At 48.5% G+C, this 9388-nt stretch overlaps 1 long non-coding RNA gene across 1 annotated transcript; it reads right to left on the bottom strand.

The window, feature by feature from the left end:
- Nucleotides 1–323: 323 nt before the first annotated feature.
- On the bottom strand, nt 324–3567 carry LOC115836263. Its single transcript, XR_004031223.1, has 2 exons — nt 3501–3567; nt 324–1686 (listed from the first exon to the last, which is right to left on the bottom strand). It is a non-coding gene; the product is annotated as an uncharacterized LOC115836263 (long non-coding RNA).
- Between the last annotated feature and the right edge of the window lie 5821 nt (nt 3568–9388).

The raw sequence follows: 9388 nt of genomic DNA, 5'->3' as shown, positions 1-9388 counted from the left end.
CTTATGTAATTATTTTAATTATTTTATGTCTTTAAGAAACATTTTGCCTCGGTCATATCTCACATTACAATGGAAAAAAATTCCTTGTGTTTGTGTTCTAACAAATTAAAAGTTGTGTATCATTGTGGATTCAAAAGAGAAGCAAGTAACACGTGAACTGGGATCATGGAAACCAAACCGGAATAAAGCAAGCCCAGCACAATACTATCCTGCAGGCTGACCAGTTAGAAGGTCTTAAACATAATATATTCGAAACAAACAGTTAAAGGAAAAAGATTAACCTAGCGTTGTAACCGAGCGAGTTATAGAGAAACGCCACACTCTGAGACAAATTCAGGAGTCCTTTATTAGCCCGCAACCGCGAGACGGCTAGCGCTCAAAATTCTCTTGGCCCCGAAGAAGGAGATAGATTTTCTTTTATACTTTGGTTTAGAAAGGGGAGCGGGGGAGTCTAGTTGAAACAATCTTACAGAAGTAAAGTAGGCAAAAAGTTAAAAGGATAAACGGTTACAGGAAAGTAAACAGTTCCAGGAAAGTAAACAGTTCCAGGTGCAGAGGCTTTAAGTCTATTATAAGGTGATAGACGCGGGGCTTTGGGCATTACCAACAGGACACAAACGCAGGGGCTCTGGGTGCTATTAACCGGGCGAATTCCTGGGAACTGCGGATATAGCTCGCCACAGTATCTTATCAGTTAATTGCATTCTTGATGTGCTGGGAGTCAGCTTGCACAAGTTAAGTCCTTGAGGAAGGGGGTGGGTAAGGGGCGGCAAGTGAAGGAGCCAGGATGCAGTCCGTCTGGCTCTCTTAGCTAAGGGAAAATCACTTCAGGTTAAAACAAGGTAGGGTATCACACTAGAAGCCTCAGATCATTAAGATTCAGTCAGGCAGGCATTCCTTTAAAAAGTATTTACTGAGTACCTTCTGTGTGTCAGTCACTATTTGGGGAATAAAGGACTCATTTCTCAGCAAAAACAAACTCTGATCCCCTGGTCTCCTCGAGTCATGGAGCTTGCAAGCTAGTGGGAAAAATTGGGAACTGGTGCAAAGAATGACTGCAAAATAAATTGTGGTCATCTTGAAGACATGCATGCGTGTGTGCGTGAAGCTTTTTAAATAGAGAAGCTTTAAGTGGAGGAAATTTGCTGACATTACACGATTTCTTCTCTTAGTGCAAATGTATACAGCCTGTCTTTTTGAAAGGGTCACGGTAGATGGTAATTATGCTCTGTTAACCTCATTTGCTGTCAGGGAAAATTAAAACGAAGGGTAGTGTCAGTAGGAATCTTGGTTCCTGCTAGTTTTGTTGTTTGTTAGCATATCTTTACAGGTAGTATGGTTTCATTTTTGTAAAAATGCTGCATAAATGTAGCTGGGTCTGTTACCTATTGCAGTGCCTGCTGATTTCGCTGGACCCTACCCTGCTTTTGCTGCCCAATGCGATAGCATATGGGACAGAGCTAAATTCCTACTCAGCTTTAACTCTGCTGATTTTCAGGAAAGAGAATGCCTGTGTTTTGAAGTTCCTTCTTAGGACGAAACCAGCCGAAGCTGGCGAAATCCAAGATGGCACCTCTGAAGAACCTCTGGCGTCATTATCATCCTCTTCTCATGCTAAGCAACACTCCCACCAGCGCCATGACAATTGACGGTCCCCATGACAATTGACGGTCGCCATGACAACGACTGGAAGAGACCAAGAAGGGACAGAAAAAAAGGGGTTCCTTGATTCCAGGAAAATCTCTGTTCTTTCCCAAGAAAAGCGTGAATATTCCCCCGCTTACCCTTAATGCCCAGCCCCTTCATTAAAGACACCCTACGTCTGTAACTTCCCAGCTCTCACAAGCTAAGTTGACTTCAGATCTTCCAATTCCATAGCCATTGAATAAAGCCTGCACTGCTTGACACTCCCTTTCGGTTTCGTGCATTGTACACAACAGGAAAGAACCCTTTCGGGATAACCGGGACTCCCGGTAACATTTCCATATATACATATCTTAATGTATGCAAGGGCGTCTGGGGGAGAAAGGAGAAGTACATTTCATTCTTTGCTTTCTGTAATTCTGGATTGCTTGAGTTTGTTACAAGGACACATGTTAACATTTGCAACATTTTTAAACTGAAGTGTATGTATTATAGAACAGTCCTCTGGGCTGAGCTTGGACTTAAAGTGGAAAGGCTTACATTTGCAGAATTAAAAACAGCATCGAAACATTCTGTGGCAAGAAGTCCTGCGAGCCTTCTCGCCCCAGCCCAGTTTCCCGCGGGCCCAGCCTCATCCCCCAAGGCCCCACGCTGAGAGCCCCCAGGCCCCAGCGGCGTCCTCCTGGACCCCTCCCAGGCATGTTGAGCCGGGTCGCAGGAGCGCTCCGCCACCAGGGGGCAGTGCGGCGCCGACCGTGGGCAGCTGGCTCGGCCGAGGGCACCCAGGCGCACTTCGCTGCAGCGGGCTGGGCGCAGAGGGGCGGGCTCTTGCCAGGCAGCAGGCGCTCCGGGCGCAGCTGGGAGGAAGAAACGCCCCCGGAAGTGGGCGGCGGCCGGGGGACCCTGGAACCGTCCTCCCTGGAGGAGCCCCCCGCAACCCCCCTCATCCCGGGCGGGCCGGGGATTGGGGTTGGCCTGGGGTCTTCTACTCCGCGCAGGAAGCAGCCCCTTGGCAGGACCGGCGGTGCCTGTTGCTTTCAGGAGCCCCGAGCCGCTTTTGTCTCGGTGTAACTCAGCTCACATCCCCGATGCAAATCTCTCCCGGCTCGTCTCCCCCATCTTCCCGGAGTCCATGCCTTGCTCTCGGTGACTCATCCCACAATGTGCCCTGCGACTCACCCTGTCACTTTCTCTGCTCATCCGGGAGCGCGGCGCCATCTCCCTCGAGCCCCGCCTCCCCTACAGTGCTCTGTGCTGAGGTCGCACGTTCTCTCCTCCCTCCAGCTCCCTGGCTCTTGGCCCTTCCCAGGCCACCAGGCGACGGCAGCCTCCAGCTTCATTTCCCTTGGTCATTTCAGGCGCATGCTTGGAGGATTTTAGCATCTGACTCAGCTTCCCCGCCATGCATCCCTCCACCAGCATCCAGTCACGCCTCTGCAGCCTTCAGTGTCCTGGAGAGGACTGACCAATCTGACCCATCAGAACCTACCCAGACCAATTTGAAGACCACTGCCGCTCCACCGTGGCCACTCACTCCTGCCCCACCTGGAGCCCTAAACTGCTCAGCTCCTTCCCTAAAACTCTCCCCTCTTTTGTTTGTTGTGAATAACTCTCTTCCCTGGTTCTTTGCACACCTCTCTGGCCTCTCCTTGTCTCTTTCTGGTTCTTTTTTTCTCTATTCTCCCTTATGCAATGGCCTTGCTGGGGATCCCTGCTCTCCCTGCAAAACCTCACCACACCCATGACTTCAGCTATATCCATTTCAACTCACGTTAACATCTGGTGCCTAGACCTCTCTCCCGAGCCTTCCAAACCATGCCAAAAGGAAATTCATTTTCTCCTCTAAATTTGCTCACCTTACTGTTTTCCCAATCTTATTTATTGTCACAGCCATTCCCCTGCTGGTCCAAGTCAGTAGTCTGACAGTCATGCTAGACTCCTCCTTCCTTATCTACCCATCCACCAATCCCCAAGCCCTGTCTATCCTCCTTTTTTTTTTCAGTCGGAGTCTTGCTCTGTCGCCCAGGCTAGAGTGCAATGGCACGATCTCGGCTCACTGCAACTTTTGCCTCCCGGGTTCAAGTGATTCTCCTGCCTCAGCCTACCGAGTAGCTGGGATTACAGGCGCATGCCACCACGCCCAGCTAATTTTTGTATTTTTAGCAGAGATGGGGTTTCGCCATGTTGGCCAGGCTGGTCTTGAACTCCTGACCTCGTGATCTGCCCGCCTCTGCCTCCCAAAGTGCTGGGATTACAGGCATGACCCACTGTGCCTGGTCATCTATCCTCCTTTTTAAATAGCTCTGCCATCTGTGCCTGTCTTTGCTGACAGCTCACCCTCATCATATTTGTCTACAATGCTGCAGAGTAGTCTTTTCCATACACCAGGAGTCCCCAACCCCTGGGCCACAGACCAGACTGGTCTGTAGCCTGTTAGGAACCAAGACACACAGCAAGAGGTGAGCCACTAGCAGGTGAGCTAGTGAAGCTTTATCTGTATTTGCAGTTGCTCCCCATTGCTTGCATTACCACCAGAGCTCCGCCTCCTATCAGATCAGGCAGCATTAGATTCTTCTAGGAGCACAAACCCTACTGTGAACTGCACACATGAGGGATCTAGGCTGTGCACTCCTTATGAGAATCTAATACCTGATAATCTGCCATTGTCTTCATCACCCCCAGATGGGGCCATATAGTTGCAGGAAAACAAGCTCAGGGCTACCACTGAAAATAAAGTGCACAGTAAGTGTAATGTGCTTGAATCATCCCGAAACCATCCTCTGCTGTCCAAGGAAAAATAGTTTTCCACAAAACCCGTCTCTGGTGCCAAAAAGGTTGGGATGGTTGCTATACATAGTTCTGATGATGAGACCACAAAGCTCAGAATCTTCCAGAGGCTCTCCACTGCCTATACGATGAAATAAAACTTATGGGTGTGACTTATCCATAAGTGCCCAGTCTAAACTGCCTCATATTTAATTATATAGTAAGCTATTTGTTTCCTCAAACGTATATATTTGGGCCCATTTCCCAGTCTTCTAGGTTGGCATATGCTCCTCCTGTGTGTCACCTGGTCAGCTCATGCTGTTACTCATTCTCAGCTCAAGTGTTAGGGACTCTATGACACCTTTCTTGATTCTCCAGTCAGATGTATTGTTGCTACTTTTTCTTACCACTTATCCTTTTATCCTTAGCACCATTAAAGCACATATCACATCATATTTCACTTGTTCGCACATCTGTCTGACATCTTGAGCCCAGGGACCATGACGCCTGTCTTCATGTCCCCAGTCCCTAGTGTAGCTCCCAGCCTATAGTGAGTGCAGAATAATAGTTTGTAGAATGAGGCCGGGCGCAGTGACTCATGCCTGTAATCCTAGCACTTTGTGAGGCCAAGGTGGGCAGATCACGAGGTCAGGAGTTTGAGACCAGCCTGACCAACATGGTGAAACCTCATCTCTACTAAAAATACAAAAAATAGCCAGGTGTGGTGGCACACGCCTGTAATCCTAGCTACTCAGGAGGCTGAGACAGGAGAATTGCTCGAACCCAGGAGGCGGAAGTTACAGTAAGCTGAGATCGCACCACTGCACTCCAGCCTGTGCGACAGAGTGAGACTCCGTCTCAAAAAAAAAAAAAAAAAAGTTTGTAGAATGAATGAAACAATTAGTTACACCACAGTTAGTCATCGATATTTCATCAAGGCTAGATATTTCGTATAATAAAGTTATTGAAGCTGATAAACAAAGATCAAGTTACCCAAAGAACAGCACTGCCAGTGATCTAAAGGACTTTGCCCTCAGGTTGCTTAGGTAACAGAAAGGATAAGAAATCCCCACTGTTCTTGGGCGGATCTTACATTGCCTTCGGAAGAGGCAATAGACTTGGGAAAGAAAGGAGTGTGTGTATTGAGGGAATGGTTAGGTGGGAGGAGTCAGAGAGGAAGGCTGCAGTAGCCCCTCAATCGACCCTGGCTGCTTTGTCGTTGGGGCTCAGTGAACAGATGATCTGTTTTCATGGTAAGGGGTTGGGGTTCTCTACTTCAGGTGGGCACCAAGAAAGTGAATTGCTTGCCTTTGTTTAAAAATAATGAAAATGGGCCGGGCATGGGGGCTCATGCCTGTAATCCCAGCACTTTGGGAGGCTGAGGCAGGTGGATCACCTGAGGTCAGGAGTTTGAGACCAGCCTGGCTAACATGGTGAGACCCCGTCTCTACTAAAAATACAAAAATTAGCCAGGCACGGTGATGGGCACCTGTAATCACAGCTACTCAGGAAGCTGACGCAGGAGAATCGCTTGAACCCAGGAGGTGGAGGTTGTAGTGAGCCGAGATCTCACCACTGCACTCCAGCCTGGGCAACAGAACAAGACTCTGTCTCAAAAACAAACAAAAACCCCCAAAATAATGAAAATGCCTGCCCACCCTTCACTAAGTAGACATAATGAAAATGCATATCTTGTGCCCTCTTTTGCTTTTATTCTGTCATACCCAAGCCTACGTTTTGGAATTAAACCCCAGGCCCTTTGTGTGAAAGCCACACGGATCTTCAAAGGGATCCCTTTAGGGAGAACATTAAGTTTGCCCAAGGAGGCACCCTTCTGGGTCTCCAAGGCCACCTGGCTGCAATGCAGTCCAATTCCAGCCTGTGTCTCCCACAGCACCCCCTGTGCCAGGGCGGCAGGGTCCCAGGGGTGTGTCTACCATGGCACCAGACACACACCGGCTGAATGTAGCCTCATAATCGCTGAGCCCTGTTCACAACCATTTTTATTTTCGTGCCTTTTCAGTTTTAGGAGCTTTGTTGTCACAGGAGCTTTGTATCCCTGGTCAAAACTACTCTGGTGACGCTCACTAGGTGTCTCTAACTTGGCACCTGAGGAGCAGTTTTCCTGAGCTCCTCATGCAAATTGACCCCACTCCCTTCAGCAAAGTCCTGGGAGCTCAAGGGAGCCTGCCCAGTCAGCTGCGGCCCATCCCAAGGCATTGGGGACCTGCCCACCTGGCTCTTAATTTGCATTTTGAAATGTCACCCAAGTGATTCCAGACCAGATAAGAAGATGAGCTTCTCTTGTTATGGAAAAAGGAGGAGAGACAGAGCGAGAACCTCTCTTTTGTTATTTAGCTATTCCTCAAATTCTTATAACCACTGATATTTTTAAAAAAATCTCCAGAGCAACACAATTATTTAAATTTAACTCAGATTTTATTTTTATTATTTTTGAGATGGAGTCTCGCTGTGACACCCAGGCTGGAGTGCAATGGCGCGACCTCGGCTCACTGCAACCTCAGCTTCCCAGGTTAAAGCAATTCTCCTGCTCAGCCTCCCAAGTAGCTGGGATTACAGGTGCCTGCCACCACGCCTGGCTAATTAATTAATTAATTATTATTATTTTTTGAAACGGAGTCTCACTCTGTCACCTAGGCTGTAGTGCAGTGGTGTGATCTTGGCTCACTGCAACCTCCACCTCTCAGGTTCAAATGATTCTCCTGCCTCAGCCTCCTGAGTAGCTGGGATTATAGGCACACACCACCATGCCTGGCTAATTTTTTTTCTTTTTTGTATTTTTAGTGGAGATGGGGTTTCATCATGTTGACCAGGCTGGTCTCAAACTCCTGACCGCAAGTGATCCGCCCGCCTCGGCCTCCAAAAATGCTGGGATTACAGGCATGAGCCACCGCACCTGGCCTTAACTGAGATTTTAAATAGGAGAGTATCAACTTTTAGGTGTGGAAGAGGTGTGATGCCTCTCCTCACACATTGTATGGGTCACAGCCAAGGCTCCTATCTCAAAAGCCACAGTCCCACCTCCAGCTTTAGTTCGCCTTCTCATTCATCCCAGATAAGTTTCTTGAAAGAGTATTCTAAGACAGCTCTCTCCATGTGTCTCCAGGCCTGGATCTGACTCAGTTTTTGCTCATCCCACCTACTGTCCCTTGGTAACTAATGACTTGGGAATGAGAAATGTCCTTTTCAATTCTGACTCTCCTCTTCCTCTCAGCACCAGCAGCGGAGGCTGACCTGGTTCTGTTTCTTCTGTCTTCTCCTTCTCTGTCCTTTTTGCCATGTGCTCTTTTTCAAGCTGTCTTTTAAAATGTTTGTTGCTGGATCAAGGAGTTTCTCCCCCAGCTTCACTTAGCATCGATAGCTCTTACCTTTGTCGTAATTTCTACCTGTCCTCTGGACATCTTCACCTAAATGTTCACCAGTACTCTAAGCCCCTTTTGACTCAAACTGATTATTTGACCCCTAAATCTGATCCTCCTCCCCCTATATACTCTCTTTCATGTACCCAGTTCTGAGTTAGAATAAATACAAACCATCTGGAACTGGAACTCTGCCCTTCTCTCTCAAAATCCACTTGTTCAGTATAGCTTATGATTTCTGCCCCCTAATTAGCTCTCTGCCTCACAGGCATCACCATTGCCAGTGCCTGGCTAAGGCCCAAATTACCTGTGCTCTGGGCCCCTGAGGCCAATTTCTAAACAACCCCCTGCTGTCACTGTCTTCTCCACCCTGCCCATCCTAAGGCCTGATGCTGGAGTTGGGAAGGAAGAAAAGAAGGAAGGTGTGGTGTGGTGGCACATGCCAGTAGTCCCTGCTCTGGAGGCTGAGGCAGGAGGATTGCTTGAGCCCAGGAGGTAGAGGTTGCTGCAAGTTATAATCACACCACTGTACTCCAGCCTGGACTACAGAGCGAGACATGGGGTTGGGGCAGGGGAGGGAGGAGGAAAAGAAGAAAGGATGGAAAAATGGGGGCAAGGAAGGGAAAAAAGAGCAATCCTCTCCACTTATTAAAATCCTGTGCTGGTTCCCCAATGTCTGAGGGATAAAACCCAAATTTCCTAGAACAGCACAAGATGGGCTTTCCCAGCCCATCCCTGACACACCATCCAGCCCTACCCAACCTCCCTGGGGGCCTCTCCCCAGCCCACGCCCTTCTCTCCTCCCTTAAAGCATACTCACCCTTTGCCCCGTGAGCTGTCACACTGCACCTTTCTGTTGCCGTTGGAAATCAATCAATCAATCAATAAATAAATAATTTGATGATCCATGATACTTATTAAAGCACAGTAAAGAAGTCTTTATTCAGGACCAGCTCGATAGGGTTAGAAACTGCTGTAACAGAGTCTTGTAGTGCAGGAGAGAGATTGGGCTCAACCAGAAATACAGCCGGAGGAAGTGGGGATTTATAGCCAAGGAGCGGGGGTGGGTCAGTGGATGGAAAGTGACTAAGAGGAGACATCAGGGGTCAGAGGGATTCTGGCTAAACTGACCTCACAGAATTCTTGCGGAAGACAGGTCAGGGTGATCAGACAGTCCCTGGGAGGTGGTGGAGGATGAGGAGCCTGATCAGATATCAAGGGTGCTTGCACACTGAAACTGGGCAGTTCTTTGCTAAAACTAGATTTTACATGGAAGTGCACAGGTAGACCTAATAGAAGTTTCAGAAACCTGACTAATAGGCCAGGCGCAGTGGCTCACGCCACCAGCACTTTGGGAGGCTGAGATGGGTGGATCACCTGAAGTCAGGAGTTCGAGACCAGTCTGGCCAACATGGTGAAATTCCATTTCTAGCAAAAATACAAAAATTAGCCAGGCATGGTGGTGCATGCCTGTAATCTCAGCTACTCGGGAAGCTGAGGCAGGAGAATCGCTTGAACCTGGGAGGTAGAGATTGCAGTGAGCCGCTATCGCACCATTGTACTCCAGCCTGAGTGACAGAGCGAGACTCCATCTCAAA

Source organism: Nomascus leucogenys, chromosome 8 (genome assembly GCF_006542625.1).
Source record: "Nomascus leucogenys isolate Asia chromosome 8, Asia_NLE_v1, whole genome shotgun sequence".
In the NCBI taxonomy this organism is placed as follows: domain Eukaryota; kingdom Metazoa; phylum Chordata; class Mammalia; order Primates; family Hylobatidae; genus Nomascus; species Nomascus leucogenys.
The sequence above is the reverse complement of the archived record's forward strand: the minus strand, read 5'-3'. Positions and strand labels throughout refer to the sequence as shown.